This window comes from Planococcus citri, chromosome 5, assembly GCF_950023065.1.
Source record: "Planococcus citri chromosome 5, ihPlaCitr1.1, whole genome shotgun sequence".
Taxonomy (NCBI): domain Eukaryota; kingdom Metazoa; phylum Arthropoda; class Insecta; order Hemiptera; family Pseudococcidae; genus Planococcus; species Planococcus citri.
The window spans coordinates 49,121,660-49,144,511 of record NC_088681.1 but is presented as its reverse complement, the minus strand read 5'-3'; the positions used below and the strand labels follow the sequence as shown (position 1 = coordinate 49,144,511).

General features: G+C 35.0%; 1 protein-coding gene across 4 annotated transcripts in view; it reads left to right on the top strand.

Moving 5' to 3' along the window:
* LOC135847117 (hemicentin-1-like) overlaps nt 1–22,852 on the top strand; it is a 577,043-nt gene that overhangs the window by 511,848 nt on the left and 42,343 nt on the right. For 3 of the 4 annotated variants that reach the window (XM_065366543.1, XM_065366544.1, XM_065366541.1), the window contains one exon: nt 2,981–3,982. The exons of the other annotated variant lie outside the window; for it this stretch is intronic. The gene's annotated coding sequence lies outside the window, so the exon portion shown is untranslated. Of the gene's footprint in view, nt 1–2,980; nt 3,983–22,852 lie in introns of those variants that run through there. 4 annotated transcript variants of the gene reach the window in all.

Sequence of the window (22,852 nt, the reverse complement as noted above, 5' to 3'; positions counted from 1 at the left end):
TTGAAAAATTATGTACATACATACCTGATTGGTGAAAATACGCACTAGAAAACGAAAAATTTTCTGATTAGGTACTTAAGCTTTGCTTAAAAGTCGATAGTGAATTGATCATCTCGAGCGATTCGTCGTTCTTGCAGGTTAAGAATGAATAATTCAGTGAACGAATCCGTCCAATTGCATTACCTACACTTTCTGTTCATTATTTCAGAGTTTATCCTATAAATTTCTAATTTCGCAAGTGAATCGTTCGCGAATGAGTCACCTGAATAGTTCGGGAACAAAATACACCTGAACCGTTCATGATCAAACAATCCGAATCATTTTTGAACGAATCATCTAACTCATTTGTGAATAAAAATTATTTGAATCGTTCGTGTAATTTTTACTCTAATTAAGTACAATTTTTTTTGCTGTACATTTTTATCGTGAATAATGTTAACGAACATTTTTCAAACGACCTCTGTCGAGTCATTTAAGAATTAATCAGTTGAATCCGTCGAAAACGAACATTCTGAATTATTCGCAAACGAATCGTCTGAATCATTATTCAACAAATTATCCAAATCATTCGCGAACGAATCTTCTGAATCATTTCTAAGCGAATCTCCTGAATTGTTTGTCGATGAATCAGCTGAATTGATCGCGAATACCCAACTCGCCATTTTCCCCAATAATTCAAGGTGACTAAGTAATGCAACATATTTTTCAACCAGCCTCTTGCGAATCGTTCGAGAATGAATCATTTGAACTTTTGTGTATGAATCATCTGAATCCTTCAAAAATTAACTGTCTGAAAGGTTCGGGAACGAGTCTGATTCGTTTTCAAACGAATCGTCCCAATCGTTCTTGAACAAATCATCCGAATCGTTCGTGAACGAATTCGTCCAAGTCGTTTGTGAACGAATTCATCAGAACCATTCGTGAACGAATTCATCCGAATCGTTCGTGAACGACTTCATCCGCATCGTTCGTGAACGAATTCATTCAAATTATTCCTGATCAAATTCATCCGAATCGTTCGTGAACGAATTCATTCAATTAATCATGATCGAATTCATCCGAATCATTCCCAAACGAATCATCTGAATCATTTTTAAGGGAATCACCTGAATCATTTGTCAATGAATCATCTAAATTGTTCCTAAAATTTTACCCCACTCGCAATATTATGGATCATATGAATCGTTTTAGATGAAGTAATTTGAATTTTGTTGGTGATGGATCATTTGAATCGTTCATAAACGTTTTATCTAAATCATTCATTCAGGAATCGTCTGAATGCCTGAATGGTTCATAAAGGAATCGTTTGAATCATTCGTTCTTCTGAATCGTTTGTGAACGAACCATCTGAATCCTTCGTGAACATACCATCTGAATCATTTGTGAACGAGTTCATCCGAATCGTTTGTTAACGAGTTCGTCCAAACCGTTCGTGAATGAGTTCATCCGAATCGTTCGTGAACGAGTTCATCCAAATCGTTTGTGAACGAGTTCATCCGAATCGTTCGTGAACGAATTCATTCAAATTATTCCTGATCGAATTCATCCGAATCATTCCCAAACGAATCATCAGAATCATTTCTAAGCGAATCATCTGAATCATTTGTCAATGAATCATCTGAATTGCTCCTAAAATTTTACCCCACTCGCAATATTATGGATCATATGAATCGTTTTAGATGAAATAATGTGAATTTTGTTGGTGATGGATCATTTGAATCGTTCATAAACGTCTTATCTAAATCATTCATTCAGGAATCGTCTGAGTGGTTCATAAAGGAATCGTTTGAATCATTCGTTCTTCTGAATCGTTTGTGAACGGACCATCTGAATCATTCGTGAACGAATCTTTTGAATCATTTGTGATCGAGTTCATCCGAATCGTTCGTGAACGACTTCATCCGAATCGTTCGTGAACGACTTCATCCGAATCGTTCGTGAACGACTTCATCCGAATCGTTAGTGAACGAATCCTCTGAATCGTTTGTGAACGAATTGTATGACTCATTCATGAACAAGTTCTCTGAATCATTTGTGTACTAATCTTCTGAATCGTTCGTGAACGAACCATCTGAATCATTCATGATCATGAACAATTTCTCTGAATCGTTGGTGAACGAATCTTCTGAATCGTTTGTGAACGAATTTTCTGAATCGTTTGCGAACGAATCTTCTGAATCGTTTGCAAATGAATCTTCTGAATCGTTTGTGAACGAATCTTATGACTCGTCATTCATGAACAAATTCTCTGAATCGTTCGTGAACGGAACCATCTGAATCATTTGTGAACAAATTCTCTGAATCGTTCGTGAATAAATTCTCTGAATCGTTCATTTACGAATCTTCTGAGTCATTTGTGAACAAATTATTATTGAGTCGTTTATGAACGAATAATCCAATTCGTTCATTGACGAATCATCTGATTGTGAGTCACTTGTGAACGAATCATTTGAATCGTTTGTGCAATTTAGGCCAAATTCCCATTTTCAAGCGTTTTTTCTGCATCTTTCAGATTTTTTTTTTTTGCTTTTCATTTTTTGGCATAATGTATTTTAATTTCTAGTATCCTTCACGAACTATTCATTGCAAAAATAAATCTTTTCAAACAATTTCAAAAACGTGATCTCGAGATTTTTCGTTTTGGAATTTTCGTTGTTTTTTGGGGGAAGGTGTGATGAGGGGAGAGACGAATAGATGAGAGGGGTGAGGGGAGGGGAAATTCTTCGAGATTCGATTCGTTTAGTCACGGGACTGCCCAATGTGATAACTAACTATAACTTTTTTGAAAAAATCAGAGGTAACGTGACTCCTCAAATTGGGTACCTATACCTACCTAAGTCACCACCCAAGTAAAGCAGGTACTATAATAATGTAATAGATCGCACGCTTTTGCTTGATTTCACCTTAGAAAAAATTCAACTATCGACCTATCGCAATATCTTAATTACGATGATTTACTGAGAGAAAAAAAATTGCTCAGGTATTACGCAGCAGCGGTAGCGGCAGCGGCAGCAACGTCGGTGGCAGCCACAGCGTCGCCAGCGTCGTCGGCAATCATACGGATATAGTAAACCGTTCGAACGAATTACATTTGCCAGAATCGGCGACCACTTGTCATAAAGTAGAAGCGGACGGTCTAATATTACCTAATTCGTTTTCAATACCAGGACCAGAAAGTTGTGTGTAAAAACGATCCATTCAGAGATACCTACCTTGTGCCGCAGAATTGCAATTTTTAAACTCGCACATAGGTACACGCACATGGACTGGATGAAACAAATTTTTTTGTATCGCGAATTTCCCTCCCTCCTTTTACCTCCCCATTTACCTACCTAATCCCAATCCTACATTTTTAGCTCCTTTTTCAACCCTTTGTTTCGTGTACGTACGTTTTCTCAATGGATTATTTATACTTTTGTACGTTGTATTGTGTATTAATTTATTCGATTTTTTTTTCTCTCTCTCGATGTATGAAAATGTATATTTTTCTGATTTTTCTTTCTTTCTCATCATCTTCCCGCGATCCTGACGTATATGTAACTTATACTCGATGTTTGTGGATGGAAAATTTTCACAATTCCTCGAAGAAATAAGCACACTGATGCGCTCTATGGGCGTTTGAGTGTCTTAATGTTCTTCGAATCGACGATGTTGTTATATTACTCGTATTATTGTTGTTTCTATATTTTGTTGTTTGTCTGTGTATGTGTGTTTTGAATGCGATTTTGTAGAGAATTCCCCCCCCCCTGTTTTTTTTTTCAACTTCGATTTCAGTGGCGATTTTTTTGCAGTCTTTCAGTGTGAGAACGGACTCGATTTAGAGTCTAAATCTTCTTTAGGTAAATTTTTCCTCGTTTTAGCGTAATTATTTATTTATTGATCCCCCTCTCTATTTTTTTTGTTATGTATTACGAATTGAGAAACGAGTATATAAATTGTGTTTTTAATGAATTTTTTTCAAATAAACAATTTTTTACGTAAAGATTTCTGGTAGGATGATTTTCGTAACATGGTGTGCCTGGACACTGGACAGCATCGTCGCGAGATAATGACCGATACTACGAGATTTTGCATTACACCGGCATCGTTGGTTGCATCTCAGGTCTGTACAACAGCTGTATAGGTACATAGTAGACGATACCGAAAGGATAGCTGGAAACAGGAATAGACCCTTTTAAATAGGTCATTAAAATTACAGATATATCGAAGCCAAGCGAGCAGTCTGTTGCGTAAATGTAGATCATTAAAGTTCGCGTATATTTATCGCAGGCAAAGCGACCATCAGGCAGTTGCGACTTCGTAATGCATAAAGGTTCACTCGCCTCTCTATTATAATACGAAAAGGGAAACTGGTTCTTGGTACACGATGATGTATATTTCGTGGTTTGATATTGATGGTATGTGTATGGTGTGGTATGTATACTGTAGTGTACGATGATCGGAACAGGCAGACTGGCAGATGCAGCACGTGGTTTGAGACGTAACGTAACTGACCATCTCATGGCATAAGAACGTGTAGCCGGCATTTTAATAGGCAATTAAGCCCTTGGCTCGGAGTTGGAAACTAACCTAGGATACGTCTTGGATTCTGTGGGTGAAAATGTTCACATTTTTGTATATCTTTACCCTTCTTTGGAAAAAAGTTCGAAGTTTCATTTTTGCATTTGGGAGGGGGGGGGCGTTGAAGATAATACATTTTTTAGAGAAAACAACCGAAAAATTTGTTTTTTCCCTAAATTTTTCCTAAAAATTAAATGCAGAAAAACTGTTTTTATAAATTTTTGAAAGAATCCTGAAAAGGAATTATTGTCACCACATTTAGTCCGGCATATTTAGGAGTAATTGCACCCCCCCACGCCGATCCTCCGGGACAACTTTTTTCTTAAAGGGGGATATCTGAAGGAACATTTTGAAGCAAACTTGCACAAAAAAAAGTTGGCCTTACTTACAAAATGGTGGCCATTTTGAGTGACAGGTCAGCCGAAATCGCAGATTTTGCGTTTCAACATAGGACTTGCATGAAATTTTTCAAACCTTACAAAGGTAGATCGAAAGATTATGCAAAAATTTATCACCTGTCAAAATTTCAAGTGCTAAAGTGCGTTTTTCGATTTTTGGTGAATTTTTGAAAATCCAATTTAGGCCAAAAATGAGGGAAAAAATCAAAATTTTACCAAATTGACCAAGAAAGCTGAAATTTGAGATATACCCTATTTTCGACATGCCAAATCGATTGGAAACGGTTTCAACCCGTTTTGAGCAGCTCTGGAACCTCCAGCAGATTTTTGAAACTCGAAATTCCCACAAAATTCCATTAAATTGGAGTTGTAAAGCTGAAATTTATTCTAAAAACTAATTTCAATACGCTACGAAGTACTGCAGGTGAATTTCAAGTCGTTTTGGAGCCTCCAGCGACTTTATGAAAATTCCTGAAGCCTCCAGCTGATTTTTGAAACTTTAAATTTTCACAAAATTTCATCAAATGGAAATGGAAAGCTGAAATTTACTCTACACTCCATAATACTCTCTGAAGACGACTTTAGGTGGGATCAAGTCATTTTAGAGCCTCCAGCGACCTTTTTGAAAATTACTGGAGCCTCCAGTAGATTTTTGAAACTTGAAATTTCCCCAAAATTTCATCAAACTGAGATGGAGAGTCGAAATTCATTCTGCAAACTAATTTCAATACGATATGAAGTTGACTGCTGGTGGATATCAGTCGTTTTGGAGCTTCCAGCGACCTTTTGAACGGTTGTATGGCGTTTTTTTGGAAAATTGAAATTTTCTAAAAGTAGCTGGAAGCTTCAAAATCATTTGAAACCATCATGTAGTCTGCGAAGTAAATTTCAGCTTGCCAACTCCATTTGATAAATTAATGTTGCGGGAATTTCAAGTTTCAAAAATCAGCTGCAGTCTTCAGGAATTTTCAAAAAGTCGCTGGAGGCTCCAAAACGACTTGAAATTCATCTGCAGTACTTCGTAGCGTCTTCAAGTTCATTTCTGAAGAATTTTTTGAAAATTAAAAAAATTTAAAAAACGTGTTTCAAGGGAGAAATTTAATGGAAAAACAGAGCCATAAAGCCTGAGGATGTTTTGCCTAAAAAGAGAGATTTTTCAACTGGCAAAGAAATTTTTGTATGAACAGAACAAAAATTGAGATGACGAAATAAACCATAACACAAAATTTCAGAAATTATATTTCATTTTTTCGATGTTTGAAAAATTTATTCAACGCTCAAATCTGAATTATTTTTCAAGGGGGAAAAAATAAAAATTTTATCAAACTTATCCAGGCAGAAAATCGCAATCTGGCCAATACACGGTATCACGATACCCTTTTTAAACTGATGCTGTTTTATTATGATTTGAACGAGATCACGCCCAATCGAAAGAACATGTTCCAAAACACTCGTCACCAACGTTTCGGAGCCTTCAGTTCATTTTTGGATTTTTGGCGAATTTTCTAAAATCCAAAAAAAAAAAAAAAAAACTGTTCCAGGGCAACTTTTTAAAAATTTTTCAAGAAATACCTACCTATTTTTGAGAAAAGTGAACAGATTTGAATAATTCTTTCAATTCAACTTACACACATCAAAATCTACTACTTTTGTGCGGCCATTCTCAAGTCTCCAGTGATTTTTCAACTTTCACCAAAGATTTCGAATCGCTCTGGAAGAGCTAAAAATAAACTTTAGAACTTATAACTTTGGTCAGTGCTTATTGGGCACCTCTTCTATAGTTTTAGGTGGTTACTGCGAAATTCCAGGAGTGCTAGTGTTCTAAAGTGAATTTTTGGTCAATTCATAGATTCCAGAAAATGCGAAAAAATGAAATCATCATAGAGTGCATTAAGATAGTTTTTTTTTGTTGACATAAACTTCTAGAAAAATTTGAAAATTCGTTGTGTGACGGTAGGGGATGCGCCCACAGCTTCCACCTAAAGGGAAGATGTGTTCCCTCGGAGTAGCAGCACTGACTAAGTAGTGCACTCTGTCGGATTAGTTCGAGTACAGCCACTCCGCCATTAGAGACGTTACAAAACGTTAAGTATTTTTTCACTGGTGTTCCGGTACGGATGCATTTCAGAGCTTCCACTTGTAATCGATATTGCAAGTGCTTTTTTTCATAAATGTTTGTGTTTTTTTATTAGTAATTTCATCGTCATGTTTATATCAGAGATGTTTACAATAAAATTGTCACATCATTTTGCGGTCTATGATCTTGTATGCGGTGTCTCGTCACCTTTGCTGTTCGATGTACTTTCGTAAGGTCATCAGTCAAGTTTGGGTTCCCTGGGCTTAATTATATGGTAGATAGGCCTGAACTCTTCCTCTGAATACCAAGGAGAGTCCCAGCTATCACAGTTGGAGGCTCCGAAAAGCTCAAATTACTACTTATTGTTTTTGAATAGAGTTATTACCCCAATTGGTGGAAAATTCGGCTTTCAACTGGCACCCCTGAAATTTCGTGGTAACTACCTGAAATGGTCGTTAGGATACCTACCTAATGAGCCCTCCCCTTAGTTAAGTATAGGTGCAAAAGTTCATTTGTAGCCTTTCCAGGGAGGTTTGAAGTTTCTGGAGAAAATTTAAAAATCGATGGAGGGTTCAGAATGACCTAAAACTAGTAACTGTTGATGTGTGGGAGTTTAATTTGAAGGAATTGCTCACATTGGTTCACACTGTTTAACGAAATTATTTTTACTTAATAAAAGAGTTTAAAAATCGCCTTAAACAGAGCTTCTTTAAATTTTTTTAAAATTTCAAAAATTCGTCAAAAAAAATGATTTTAGCACCTGAAATTTTATTGATCAAATTCCAACAGCCATTGAAAAATGGAAGTTTTACTTATAAAAATATTGAAAATATGCTCCAAAAAAATTGGTAAAAAATTGGTAAAACTTACGTACAAATGATTGAAAAAGAGAAAAGAATGATTGAAAATCACCAAAATTTTGCTCCTCCTCCTTGTCTTTTAAAAAAATGCGAACTGACTCCTTTCTTTCCAAATACAAAGTGCTGTGTTTATTTTTATTCACTACTTGTAAAATTATTTTCTGATCAAATGTAATCCATTCCACCAGTTCATTTATTTTTTGGAATAGAAAAATACGATTTGCCAGTTGAAAATCTTACGAATTTCAAACTTTCCTCGATGATACGAGTAAAATGGTGTCGTTAGTGATAAGATCAATTTCACGAATAGTTTTTTTATTTTATCGGTCCATCGCAAAACTTCATGGTCAAACTTTTATTCGTCAATGAATCGGAATTAGGCTTTCATTTTAATTATACAAACTTGATCGTTTTAATTAAGTACCATCTAGGCATGCAATGATAACATCAGAAGGCTACATAAAAAACACGAATACACAGAAGTAAAATAATTTTGGATCTAAGGTCAATAATATGCAGAATTGAGGGTACTTTTTCAAGTTTTAGTAAGTAGGTAAAATGAGCTGGAACCCAAGGGCAAGATATTTTATTCAATTTTCTTTTTTTCAATTTTATTCGGAGTTTAAATAAAGGGACAGGATAATTTACTTGATTTTTTTTCACGAAGTTTGAGCAAATAGAGATACTTATTGAGCACTTCTTTTTTTTTTCATCAAATAATCAAATTTTCGGGGGCAATAATTTCCTGAAAAATGACCGTAAAAAATAATTTTCTCATCAATCTGCAGATCTCAACAACTCTCTTCAACAAAAATATTTCTCCAGCATCGTAAAATCGTGTTATCTCTGCAAGGGGCTGCGACAGCACATCGAACGCCATTCATGCCACCAATAAAGCCAACGACCATGGTCAAATCGAAGGTCAACCTAATAAATTACCTATCTATTTATTTAATTAACTCTCAATACACTATAGAGTGTATTCTTACATATTATAGGTAGGCAGTATAGACAGTACATATTACACACGTTTGAGATTGCCGAATCGTACGTATAATGAATGGCGAAAAAATTAGGCCACTAATATATCGTCTGCGCGAGTATAATTCATTGTTCCCCATCAATCATCTTTCTAATGTATAGTATGTTGTTGAACCTTCGCTCGTTCGATACGTCTACACATGAAAAAAAAACACGTATCCGAACATCGAACATTTGACGATTTCGTACGAACAAGGCTAGAGGTGTAGCAGATATGTTGTAGTATTCTTTTAATTAAATAATTTGGTCCAAAAGTAGGTAGCTATACGAAACTTACTCGATGGTAATTTAGACACATTAGATGTGGATTTGGAGTTAGATTCGGTACATGGAAGGAAAGGAGGATGACGATTTCATAAAATAGAGGAAGTTTTGAACGATTCTGTAGAAATGAAAGATACCTATCTGAATTTTTTAAAAATTTTGACCGATCACCATGCTACCAAAATTGATTACAGCATCTTCTAAAGGTATCAAAAAGCAAAGATATGATGAAATATTTTAATTCAAACCACCAGGATCAATAATTAGAAACTAGGAAATGTCACAGAAATGGAAGGTACATATACTTTGAAAAAAAATAAACAACCGCACCTCAGAAAAAAGTGATCCTATAACTCATGTATTTTTCTCTTTATCGTATATTTACATGTGATAAACGAGGAATCGATGGTGGAATTTTCCATTAGATTTCGATTGTAATGCAAATTATCGTACATTTTATTGTGACCAACATCGTAGGTACCAATATGCAATACACCTCCGCCACTGCATCGTGTAAGTATACTAAAAACCTAATTACTCGTTATATAGTAGGTAAGTATACGTGTACCCTGCTTTAAAAGATCCAGAGCGGTTCACCTTCGTTGAAGTCAGCAGGGTGATAGAGAGAAACTGAAAGTACATATTGCATTTTTTAACCTACGGACAATGTAACGCCTCCAGTAAAAAACACCGTACAAGTATCCAGCAGATTACAGGAAGATAGCGAGAGTATACGGAGACGTACTGCAGTATACGAGTACCTCGAGTTACTCTTAAAACATTTAATTACGTCTCGGCGCGGTGTGGTGTCTCGATTCAGATTCGCTAACTGGGCCACATAAATACGTACATAAGTACATAGTACTCGTAAGTACAATTCATTTCGCCAAAATCTTGTATTTGCGTTATCTGGTCACTGGTCAGTCATCACACACCCATAAGACCACGCTGCGCTGGTCGAGTCGTGCATCTCGTAATCGCACATCGTCATAGATCTAGATAAGTACATAATTTTTGGTCAAGATTGCAGTAGCCATTTTTTTCAGGTAACTAATAACACGAAATCACGATCGTGATGAATTCTTCATTATCAAATTCTCGACCTTTTTCGTTTTCTTGACCAGTCTACTCGATTAAGTATTGGTTCGTTGTCGATCGCAAATCACCAGCTGGTGGTCTTTCATAATCACTCTTTTAGAGCCTCGAAATTGATTCGAAATTCGAATTTGGAAAGCGAATCGTGAAGGTGTTGGTCTTCTTTGGAATATACTATTGAAAATTCGATGTTATAATTTTTTGACCTTTGCTTGATCTGAGCACGTACGAAATTTTCTCATTGACATTTATATTTTGAAGTATTTTGAACATGATTTTTTCGAGTAGAATGTTCATGGTTTAGGAAACTTTGAAAAATGTGATACGAATTTTTGCTGATTTTCTTGTGAAAAAATTTGAAAGTGCAGTGTTTTAATTTTGAAGGATTGGACGCGCTAATTTCTATCAAAATGAGTACTTACTTGATTATGTACATCGATGAATTTTACACACGCTGGTCTATAAGATAGGCAAATTATTTCTCATCACAACTGTTTGGTAAAAATGTTAAGAAGTGTTAAAAAAATAGGGAATTACTCGTATTTGAGCCCAGTTTTATATTTTTTTCATCAGGGTAAAAAATGGAAAACATAATATTCATTTTCGTTCTGTAATTTTTTTACCCACCTTTTTAATATGTAGAATTTTAGCTCGCTGACGATGACGACCGTTTAAAGATGTGATATCAATTTTATTCTTTTTTGGGGAAATATTTGAATGTATGGCTTTGAACTGTTGCAAATAATGCCGTCCAAAAAAAAAAAACACTTGCGACGATTGACATAAGTATACCTACATCAATATAAAAAATTGTCCAAAAAAAATGAATAAATGAGGTGATATTCCATAATACGAGTAACAGGTTTTCTATGAAAACAAATGGAACAAAAAAAATTGAAGTTTCAGATGAATAACAGTAACCTTAATTAAAAACATAAAATCACAGCAAGAACTTTACATATGTAGTTTATTTTGACCAATTTCGTTAGCAAAAAATTTCCAAAAAATGTTTCTAGTGCAAAACAACGTGTGGCCTCAAACTCTCAAACCCCTTTCAACCCCCCCCCCCCCCAATCATAAATGGTTATTTTGATGAACATCTGGTGGTCCAGGAATTTTGAAGCTAAAATTATTTATACGTCTACATTTTTTTGAAAAAAATCTGAGCAAATAATCTATTTGTGTCGTAGGACGCTGGCTTCGTCAGTGAGAAATTGCAACTATTTCGCAAAATACTACTCCGATCGCAAAACAAACGTCATTTTTGGATTCAGCGACCTCAAATTAGGTAGTCAGAATCTGCCAACAAAAAAAAAGTGCAAAATTCCACACCTTTTTTCCAGATGATTTTTGAGCTCAAAAAATGCTGTTTCTGAGAGAATGCTGTGCTGTGGTGAAAATCTGACACCGGAAATAAATTCGCTGTCCCAAAAAGCTCTCATAGTCCAATTTTCTGCTCGATTCGCGACCAAAAGTTTTTTGCCCAAAAAAATGCGTGAACTACCCCTTTGCATTTTTTTGATTTCCAAAAAACCGAGAATAAATACTAATGCAGAGGGGTCATTCCACGTGTCAATTCAATCAAGAAGTGGTAAGGTTAGGTCGACGATTTTTTTTGCAATTTTTCCTGTGGAAAGACCTTCCGAAGGGATGACTAATGGCGCAAATCGTAGCCCTCTAGCCCTTTTTTAAAGGCTGCCAGGGGGTGTCAAAATTTTCAGTGAACTTGAAATATCATCCATTTCTGGAGGGGCCTTTTTTTCATTTTCGAGAAAAAAAAATTACAAGTTTTTTTGCAAAAGTGCCATCAGGAGCCTAAAAAATGAAAATTTTTGCATTTTTGAAATATTTTACCAATTTGCAGACGAATATGTGAAAAAAATCCCCCTCTCCCCAATTTGTCAACGAATGGACGAAAAATGCATATATTTCACTCTTAAAATAAAATTATAGCATGAAAAATGGCATTTTTCGTCAATTCGTTGACAAATTGGCGAGAGGGGGATTTTTTTCACATATTCGTCTACAAATTGGTAAAATATTTCAAAAATGCAAAAATTTTCATTTTTTAGGCTTCTGATGGCACTTTTGCAACAACTATAAAACTTGTATTTTTTTTTTCTCGAAAATGAAAAAAAAGCCCCTCCAATTTTTTGATATGTTATTCTACATCAAAAGGACTAAAACTGAGAATTTTTTCAGAATTTTTACTGGAGGACATCGTGGTTATATTTAAATTATAAATTTTTAAATCGATTTTTTGGGGTCTTTGAAAGTGGCAACACTGATTTTGACATCATTCGTCGATTACCCTCTCAAAGTACTACAATTTGAAAAAAAGTTGAAAATTCTATACCACATACAACCGGAGCAATTTGCAACTGAAATTTTCCATTTTCGGCCATTTTGAAGAATTTTGAAGCGCCACAGCTCCGTCAAAAAAAATCGAAAAAATGTCCGGTTTGCGTCATTCATCATCGTTTGATGACCTCTACAAATGACCTGATTTTGAAAAAAATCGAAGACCCCTCGTGCAAAAATCCGCCGATTTGGCATGGAATGACCCTTATGAATTTTGTTATGAAATTTACGCTTAGCTTTTTAGTTGTGCTCTAGCTTCATTAGATCAAAATTTTTTCCAACAAATTTTCTTAGGGGCGTAAAAAAAATAGGTATGGTTACCCATATTCTAATTTGGTCCGAAAATTGAAGAAATGGCAAATGAAACGTAGTGAAATATCTACATTGAATCTTGAAAAATTAAGTAAGAACCTCACACAAGACATTTTCTCCAACACGTAATTAATTAAGTGCAACAAATCGTATCCAGTAAAAGAGAGGTCAGACTGGGCAAACGAGGATATGCAACATCGATCATAGGCTCTAAACGAGCAATGGAAACAAGAGCAAAAACATCGGTCTATTAAAATGCAATAAAGGGTTGGTAGGTACGTATAAAATCCACCTAATGTTGGTGTGTATCTTGTTTCCAGATTTCTTGATAACGATGAATAATTCATAGGGCGTATTCGCAAAGACTTTGGTCGTCGTCATCGACCTAACCGAAGGTGTAAAGTTTAAATTTGCGAAACCTTTGAAAACTGGGTATACGAGTACGAGTACAAATGAGGTGTCGAAGGAAGAGGAAGAGAGACACGAAAGGGGGCAGTTTTCAAGTAGGAAATTCAAGGGATACCTTACGACATAGTCTCTTGGTCGTATAATACTCGAATATTCAACCGGTAACTATAATTGTCGAAAATGATATGGGCATTGGTGGACTCATAGGGCTGAGAGTATCCGATTACGGAAGAGTCCTAATAATATCTACGTCGAAATCTGAGCAAATGGGCGCAGTACCAGTGACCTACCGAAAACGCGAACTACTAAATATGTAGGTATTAGGTAAATACGAAATCGAAACCTATTTATAGATACAAACGAACGAACAACACGATATCTTATACGCATTTATTATGATCTAGATAATATGTATATAACTTATATAGGTACATACATATCTTATGGAAGAGAAAAATGCGCATACATTCGCGATAAAAGGTATACATAAAGGTGTACTTCAGTGGTAAACGTACGTAGGTACTACGTAAACTCGCGACAACGATGACGACGACGACGACGATGCTATAAATCTCTTCGTCGAGATAACATATACGGTTATAGGTTCGAAAATGAAAATAAAGAAAGAAAAAAAAAACTAGTACGCGATCTTGTAATTCTTCCTACGCTACCGATATTATGAGAAGCCTACTTTAACTCACACACACACCACACGCAGCAAAGACAGAATTTAAAAAAAAAGAAAAAAGACAGAGACAGATAGACCAGCATCTGCTCTTAACTGGATGCAACACTCCAAATGACTCGAGCTGATCGAAATCCATCAATAAATACGATCGCCAGCGCCATAGCCCCGAGCAATGGTTTTACTTTCAAATGCCCCTGCCCTGATCCTACCATATACCCCACCTAAACTGGATGAGTTTTTGCACAAGGCGAATTGGAATTTGACTGACGACAAGCCAGACTGCCAAATAAGTACAACTTATGACTAATCGCCGCGCCACGCCGGCGTGGCTAGGAACCGAAATGCAATTAATGTACTAGGTTAATTAAGCTCGGTGCACAAACATCATCGAGCCAGAGCGAGGCATTCAGCCTCATTTTTATTCCGTCTCGCGTTGGGCGATTTTATAATAATATCAATCATACTGGTATCTACTCGTATGTATATACGAGATTGGACCTAGGCGTAAATTATGCGTACGTATGGACATTGGACATGGGCCGCCGTTTAACTCGCAGCTCTAAAATAATTAATAACCATTTGAGATGCAATTAACGAGCTGCTAGTATCATTGAAGCGCGTCAAAACCATTATTTAAAGGGTACATAATTTTTTTTCATTTTATTTTATCGTATAGGATACGTACTTATAGAAAAAGAAATTAGTGTTTATACGCGCGTAAGTATATATAAATGCCTTGCGTTCAAGTCAAGGTAAGCTACACAGCCGGGTCGTGAGAATACCGATCAGAATATACCTACTAACCTAATGTCCATCGATACCTGATTTAATCACGATTGTCTGCAATACGTTATATGTAAAAACAATGACCCCCATTGGTATGTAAGTATACCTCTATGCTCCTATACACTGAGATTGCCGGTATCGGCAACGAACGCGACGCAGACGTCGTTAGACAATATTCGGTTATATAATTTTTCCGTTCGATTGAATCGATTGCGCCGATTGGTCTCGTATTGAGATGAATATATTTTTTTTTGCAGGGTACCCATTGATTATTATTGATGGTGTTTTGAGAGATGATAGATGGTGAGATTGGTTGGTGCGTTTGCGAACCCGAACGTGGGATCTGCACAAGGTGCAAGGTTGAGACTGAGAGCAAGTGGAGTTGATTTTCTGTTTGATACGCCTGCGTAGGGTTATTAGGAAAAAAAGTGAAATGGATGTCCTCAAGTTGGTTTTTTTTCGATGAAAAAATTAATTTTGTTTGATTAAATCATGTTTAAAAATTTTGTTTCTGAAAAAATTACAAAAAAATTTCGATTCCAAAATGTTGTTTTTTTTGTAGGTACCTACCTAACCGAGAAGAGGTTAGCAAGAAAGAGAGAGAGGTGATCCCAAGTGTCAGAAAAATGTCTACATCGGACTAAGAAATATCGAAAAGAAAAAACACTTAAAAATACACAAACAGGCAAAATTTGAGGATCAGAATTTCATTTTTTGATTTTTGGTGAACCTCTGAAAATCCACTTGAGTGCTTTATTATCTAATAAATTAATAAATAGGTAACTAACTGAAGTTTGGTATATTATGTCTTATTTTTCACTTCCTGAATGGTCTGATGGTGGCCTCAAAAGTGGTTCTGAAACTTGACATGAACTTTTCGATTTTTTAGTGTTTGAAAAAATCACATAAAATGCCCCTAATGAAATTCAACAGGTACTTATGGGCACAAATTTTCAAAATTTGTTTTTGCTTTCGGATCAGGCCCCATTTTTAAGCTTCCGAATCGACTGGTTTTGTTTTTGAGCCAAGTCATAGGTACGTATAAAGTCTCATGGCGAGTTTTCAGAAAAAATGCGATTTGAAGTTTCTGGAAAGTACCGAAATTTTGCTAGAGGCTCCAAAAAAAAAAATCAAATCGTGATCGTATTTGAATTGAGTAATCGTATAGACACCTCAGACAATTGCCGAAAAAATCACTCGTTATAAATGCAATTATGTATATAGCTACTTCCAAAATCTGATTTTTTCACTTTTTATAGAATTTGTAAATTGGACAAAAATGCACTTTTGAACAGACACTCCTGGAATTTCGCAGCCACCTCCTAAAACAGTCGAGAGAATGTCCAGTAAGCACCGGCCAATCTTATATAGATCTTGAAGTTCATTTTCACCGCTTCCAGAATTTTTCGAAGTTACTGGATAGAATTGAAAAATTACTGGAGGCTCCAGAATGGCCCAAAACTAGAAGTAATTGATATGTGGAAGTGGAATTGAAAGAATTGTTCACGTTGATTCACTTTGCATTAAAAAATTATGATTCGTGAAAAAAGTTTGAAAAGCGTCCTTGAAACTGCTTTTTTGACTTTTTAAAATTTTCAACGATTCGCTCAAAATTCAAAAGTGATTTTTGGGACCTGCAATTTTGGTTACGAAGGGGTTAGAACATGCTGTTTCGATCTGACTTGGTTTTGTTCAAATCAGAGCGTGTCAGTTCGAAAGGATCGACACAAATTTTAATTGGTGGGAAAGAATTATGAATTATTTGATCCCCAATCATTGGAAAGGTTCGCTGGAATGATATTGTTTCTCTCGTTTTTTCTTTTATGTGAATTGAAAAATCTAAAAAGTATACTTCAACTTTAGTACGGCTCGAAACCATTACTAATAGTTGACTTGGATTCAAAAAGCTGGCATCGAGGTATTGACTAAGTTTCAGCTTTTCGCCTCAGTTTGATCAATAATTTTGATTTTTTTTTTTCATGGAATATAAGTCAAACTTGAGCTTTTGAAGATGTTCCAAATAACCCAAAAATCAATTCAGCCTCTGTTTTGAAGTATTATTTTGTCTATTTTCTGCTCATCCAAAAAATTTCGTTGTCAGTTGAAAAACCTCCCTTTTGAGAGCAAAACAAATTGGGGTAAGTCGTGACCTTTGGGTTGTCCTTCTGTTTTTGAATGTTTTGTGCACGAAGGAGGGAGGGAGGTTCAATGAAAAGCTGCGAGGCGATGTCAAGAGATCGTAGGAGAAATTTTGAATCCATACCGGTAAAAAAGTAAAAAAAAAAAACAACAAAGTTTTATAGCTCATTAATGAGTCAATTCAAAAAGTAATTATAAGGTAGCAAATCAAAATCAGAAGAATTGGAAAAAATATTGGTAAACTTTTAAAAATAAAATTTGGTTCAAAAATGTGAAAAAAATATAAATGTTACCAAATTCATCTACAACGCTGAAATTTAGTATGTAAGCTTAGAACCCTCCGAAACCAATTTAAAATTGAGCAGTTCTAGAGCCTCCTGAAGATTTTTGAAAGTTGAAATTTTCATAAAATTTTACCCAGTGAAGTTGGAAAGCTGAAATTCAATTTTTACCTCCATTTCAACTTTTTTCTTTTTTTTTTTTTGAAGATTGCCAAAAAAATTGTATTCTTTTTCATCTTTTAATAAAACCTTTAAAATTCTTCGTTTAGATATTCTGTGTTTCATTCAAAATTTTGAAATTATTATTTTTAATCACTATTTTGCTCTTTGTTCGCGTTGAAAATTGAAAAGTTTCAAGAATAAAATTTTTGATATGTCGGCTTTAGAAAATTCTGACACTTCTTTCCCTCCTTCCTCCGGAGAAATGTTCGTAAAATGTCTCATTTTGTTTGAGTTTTGATTTACAATCAAAAAGCGAAGTGAAAAAAAAAATAAACGTTTTTTGTATATTGTATAATTTTTAGTATGTATCTCGTAAGTTAGTTATTTTAGTGAATTTTTTACAAATTTTAAAATTACTTTATAAAGAAAAAAATAATCTTTAGAATCGTTGCAGGCCATTCCTTTGGAATTCATTAATCGTGGATTTATTTAGCACAGAAATCTGTTTAAACAAAGTTGGATCTCCGAATTGACAGCTGATTGCTCCCTCCGCCCTCTTCCAAAAAAATAATAATTTTGGTGAAGGCCTGAAAATATCAAAAAATTGTCATCAAGTAAAATTAATGGTCACTCTCATGTCGCCTTTTTCTTCCTCTCACTTTGTACGTAATTTCACCATGCAAGGTATAATAAGTACATATACCTTTATTTTAGCCCTTCAGCTCAAAATCAAATATGTAATCATATTTTCATTTGGATCTTTTTTTTAAAAGTTTTATAATTTGAAAAATAGTTTAGTTTTTGAAATGGATTTTTTGGTTTTTGGCCTTATTTTGGAATTTGATCGTTGAAAATAGAAGCATCTGAATACGATGAAAAATCTAATATTGACTCATTACAAAGTTTAAAAAAAATTCTCTCTCTATATTCTGTTCCAATTTTAATTTTGTCGAATTCATTAAAATTTTATGTCGTTCGCCACCGATTTCAAATTTGGAAATTTCGAGGGGTAGGGGGGTATTTTTTTGATAATCTTCGCAAAAAGTGAAAAAAAAGAATATTTTTACAACGAGATCTAAAGCAGTTGTCTGAAGCTATGAGAAAGAGGAGGAGAGGAAGACTCAGTGTTTCTATCATTAGGGGAGATTAATTTCAGGCATTTCGGAATATTTTTATTTTCATGATGTTTTTATGCGTGTATTTTTTTTTTAAAAGCCAAAAACTGAACAATTATTTTTATCAGCTAAAAAATTTGAGTTTCCAAGATTTTTTAACATTTGGATCAGTTTTTTATTCGACAAGTTGTAGAAATGTTTTCGTAATAAGTTCCTGGTAAAAATTCTAATTTTTTTTAAAAAATGGGGAAACGGGTACTTGGGGTATGTGGGATACCTATGTAATCGTATGTAAGCATTTTCCGAATTTTCAACAATTTACTCTCTCAATGTGTTATTTAGGGAAAAGATAAAAGTTTCACTAAATCACGAAAAGATTGAATAATTTGTTCGAAAGCTTGGAAATTCATCTCGAAGGGTCCTTCGGACTGTTTTTCAATTCTATATGTATAATCTTTGTGATCAAATCGTTCGTGGACGATTTCTTCGATAGTTTCAGATCCCACTGAATTACGAATGAATTTCATTTTCATCGTCTTTAATACATATAAATTTCACCTCTTGGAACAGTTTTGAGTTTCATTGTGCTGGTGACTGGGGGGAGGGGAAGGGTATAATCTTAACATTCAGATTTAAAATCATACAGCAATATGATTTTTTAAAATGGTTTTAAAATCTCGAACAAAAAATAATATTCTTTTCGAACTATTGTTCTAATCGTCTTTCTTCTACGAATGCATATTGCATATTTATCATTTCCTCCTGAAAATCTCAATGCTACGTTAATTGAACCTTAGCTCAACTTGCAAAATCAATTTGTATTCGTATAATCTTATCAAAATAGGATGTAAAAAAGTCACGGTATCATGTTGCGACCACTCAATGTTATGACAGCTGAATTCGGAGACCTTCCACAATATACTCCATATAACACATAGGTACACTACGTAAAGTAAAACGTGCTCATCTACACAACACAGCAGTACCTATAACACTTCCTACTTGAACCCGATACAATCAAAAGAATCGAGAAATACACTATTGTACTAGGACAGTGCGGCGACTTATAGGTTAAGCAGCCTGGCACAGTGGGGCATTAAAAGTGGCGCAACGCAGTAGGTACCTGTTGAGGCATTGACGCCCTCGTAATTAGCGAAAAGTATCGTCTACGGTACGCGAGGGCAAATTATTCTTACATCGCAGATGCATATAGGTAGAAGAAGAAGATAAAGTTTAGGGCGGAGGAGAAGCGATATAATGAAGAAAAAAAAAGGTCGCGTTAAATAGAATCTCATTTGACCTACCCTGAAGCTGGAGTTCATTGAAGCGACATTGAAAAATGCCTTCAAGGGAGGCCTCCAATAAAACAAAAGAGAAATTGGTATTATATCATTGAGTAACTGGACCACTAGACGGACAATTCGATCAAACGAAACGAAGCCGGCTAATAAAATGTTTTCGTTGCGAAGGCGTGGTTGTAAACAGGGGTACGCAAAGATGAATTTTATTTTATTTTTTGCCATTTTGATGGATTTGAAGCGTTGTTAAATGAGCATTTTATCGGGGTTCTATATATTGTAAGGGTGGGTCCAGAAGTGGATTTATGAACGAAAGTTGTTCACCAATTGTTCAGTTGACAACCAGAATCCTTAAAAGTTCATTGTGATACTAGATACAAATACAAAGGTATAAATCGAAGCTCAAAGAAGCATATTTTGAAAGCTTTTGTGTATACCTGGGAACCATAACGTCTCGTTTATTTTTTACTGGTTTTCCATTTCCAATCCAGCTTGTCAGGTTCAAGTTTACATAGGTATGAGATGAAACCACCTGCCTAATTGTGGTTTGATGTAGGTACTTTTCTTGGATAATCTTTCCAAACAAAAAGTCGAACTTTCATGGCTTTTGGAGAGCTAAGGGAAAGGGTAGGGAAGAAAAATGCACAATTTTTTTCACTTATTCATTCACACTTCAGTCATCACAATTTCAAGCTGATCTGCTCAATTTCGTTGAGCTGAAATCATCAAAGGTGTAGAAGTGGGGATGATTGGATCAAAATATAAATTCCCAAAAAAAGCAAAAATCGTGGTTTGTGAGAAACCAGCAATCAAAGGAAGACCGATGCACCTAAAAATCAGAATTTCAAAGCTGTGAAGTAGGGGGAGGGGGTGAGTAGGAGAATAAAAAATTTTCAATACGTATTTTTTACTTCAAAAAGGTTCCATGTAATGCCCACAACTCTTCACTAGATTAATTTAAGAAACTGAAATTTAGTATGTAGATTAAAGGGTGAGGTGGGAAGGGTTGGGAAACAGGGTGGTGCGTTTAAATCAGAAAAACTGCCATAATTTCTCAATTTTTCGTAATTGTTTTGTATTTAGGTTTTCGCAAAAAAAATTTATTTTCATCATTTTTTTGGCCCAAATCTCATCTTATGTCATCGGTGAAGCATAAACTAATTTGAAAGGTATTGGGGGGGGGGGGGAGTTGAAATGAACTATGCGAATATTTATGCAAAAAGTAATGCTGAGAAAATGGATTTTCAGACGTGTTCGAGCTAAACTAAGGTAAACAAGAGAGTATGAAGAGCCAACCCCCTCCTGCCAACCAAAACACCTGTAATACTCCTCTGTTGGGGGGAGGGGGACCAGGAGAAATGTTTTCCACAGCTAATTTAATTTTTAATATTTTTTTTCTGTTCATAATTTTTTGAAAAATTTCATTTTCCGTACAATATTATAAAATATCCCCCAAAATCATCTAATTTTTTTTTTTTTTTCATTCAAAACTAGTCATTTTGATTTTCTAAAAAAACAAAACAAAGAGAAAATTTCAAAATGGAATGGAAATTATAAAATCTTCTGGGAGTACTCCTCAAAAAATTAATATCGCCCGTTTTTTCATCCCTTATGGTGCTTTGAGCAAGGCAAAGTTATCCAAGGAACAGAGTTTTTTTTCAGTATTGAAAATGAACTTCCTCCTGCTTTAAGAGGCTGCATTACGCAGATGAAATCGAGCTAGATTTTCATAAATTTTCATCTCTTGAAGTTTTACGTTCATGAAGTACAAAAATTGCCTCATTTCGAATCATTCATCATTTTTATTATTTCAGGAGACGAGTTTTCATAAGTGAACTGATCTTCTTACCCACCTTTCTCTATCGTTCGTCGGATTGCCTTTTTAAAGGGCGGGGACAGAAGTCTAAAATCGTATTATAGTTCGAGTTTCAAACAAAAAAGAATCAAAACAAGCTCTATAAAAAAACCAAAAGATGAGGAGGGGAAAAAAATGAAAACTGAAAGTGAAACTTTTAATATACTCGTAGTTTTTTTTTTCAGTTCCATTTTTTCGTTTCCAGTATTTATTTAATTTTAGTTTTCAGTTTCAGTTTTTCATCCTGTTTTAGAGATAATGAGCCAATATTTGCCCCATGGATTTTATTATAGAATTTTAAAGTTCTAATACTTATCTGAAAGTTGGTTTTTCGTTTTTCGTGACCCCCCCCCTCTCCCCTCCTTCTTCCTTACTTCTATAGTAATTCAGTTTTGATCATTGGAAATTATCATGAATTAATTGGGGCAGGAGGGGTAGAATTTGAAATCATGTGAAATTTTTCGTTTTTCGTGACCCCCTCTCCCCTCCTTCTTCCTTACTTCTATAGTAATTCAGTTTTGATCATTGGAAATTATCATGAATTAATTGGGGCAGGAGGGGGCGAATTTGAAATCATGTGAAACTTTTCGGATAACGACTCGAGTACTCAATATTGATCTACTAGGAACATTCGTTTCATTTTTTCAAGATGTATCAATTTCTCTCATTTTCCCTCATTTTTACAATTTTGAAAAAAATTGATCAAATCCAACATTGAAAGGTCACTCATGAAAAATTTAGGCAATTTTTCCCATGGATAAATGATTACATTGGAGGGGATGGAAAAAAAATCCACCCTTTTTGGAATATTCTTTATGCATAAAGGGCCAAATTTGATGGTTTGATGTAACTGCTTCTTTCCCATTTCTGAAGTTCATTCATTTTGAAAAAGGGGTTAGCAGCATTTCCAGTCCACTTTATACCTTCACTTTACGGTTCAAAATGAGGGGGGTGGGGTGAGGGGATTTTGAGAGAAAGAGTTTGAACTTTTTACTATGAAATGGCACATTCAAGTTTGTCATTAACCTGACTGTTTTTTTTTAAATTTCCAAGTCCTAAAATAAAAGAACTCTTTCTTATAAAGCCCAAGAGAAATGTTGCAGAATAGAAAAAAATTGTCTCAGAAAAGTAATTTTCAGACTCCCAAAAATG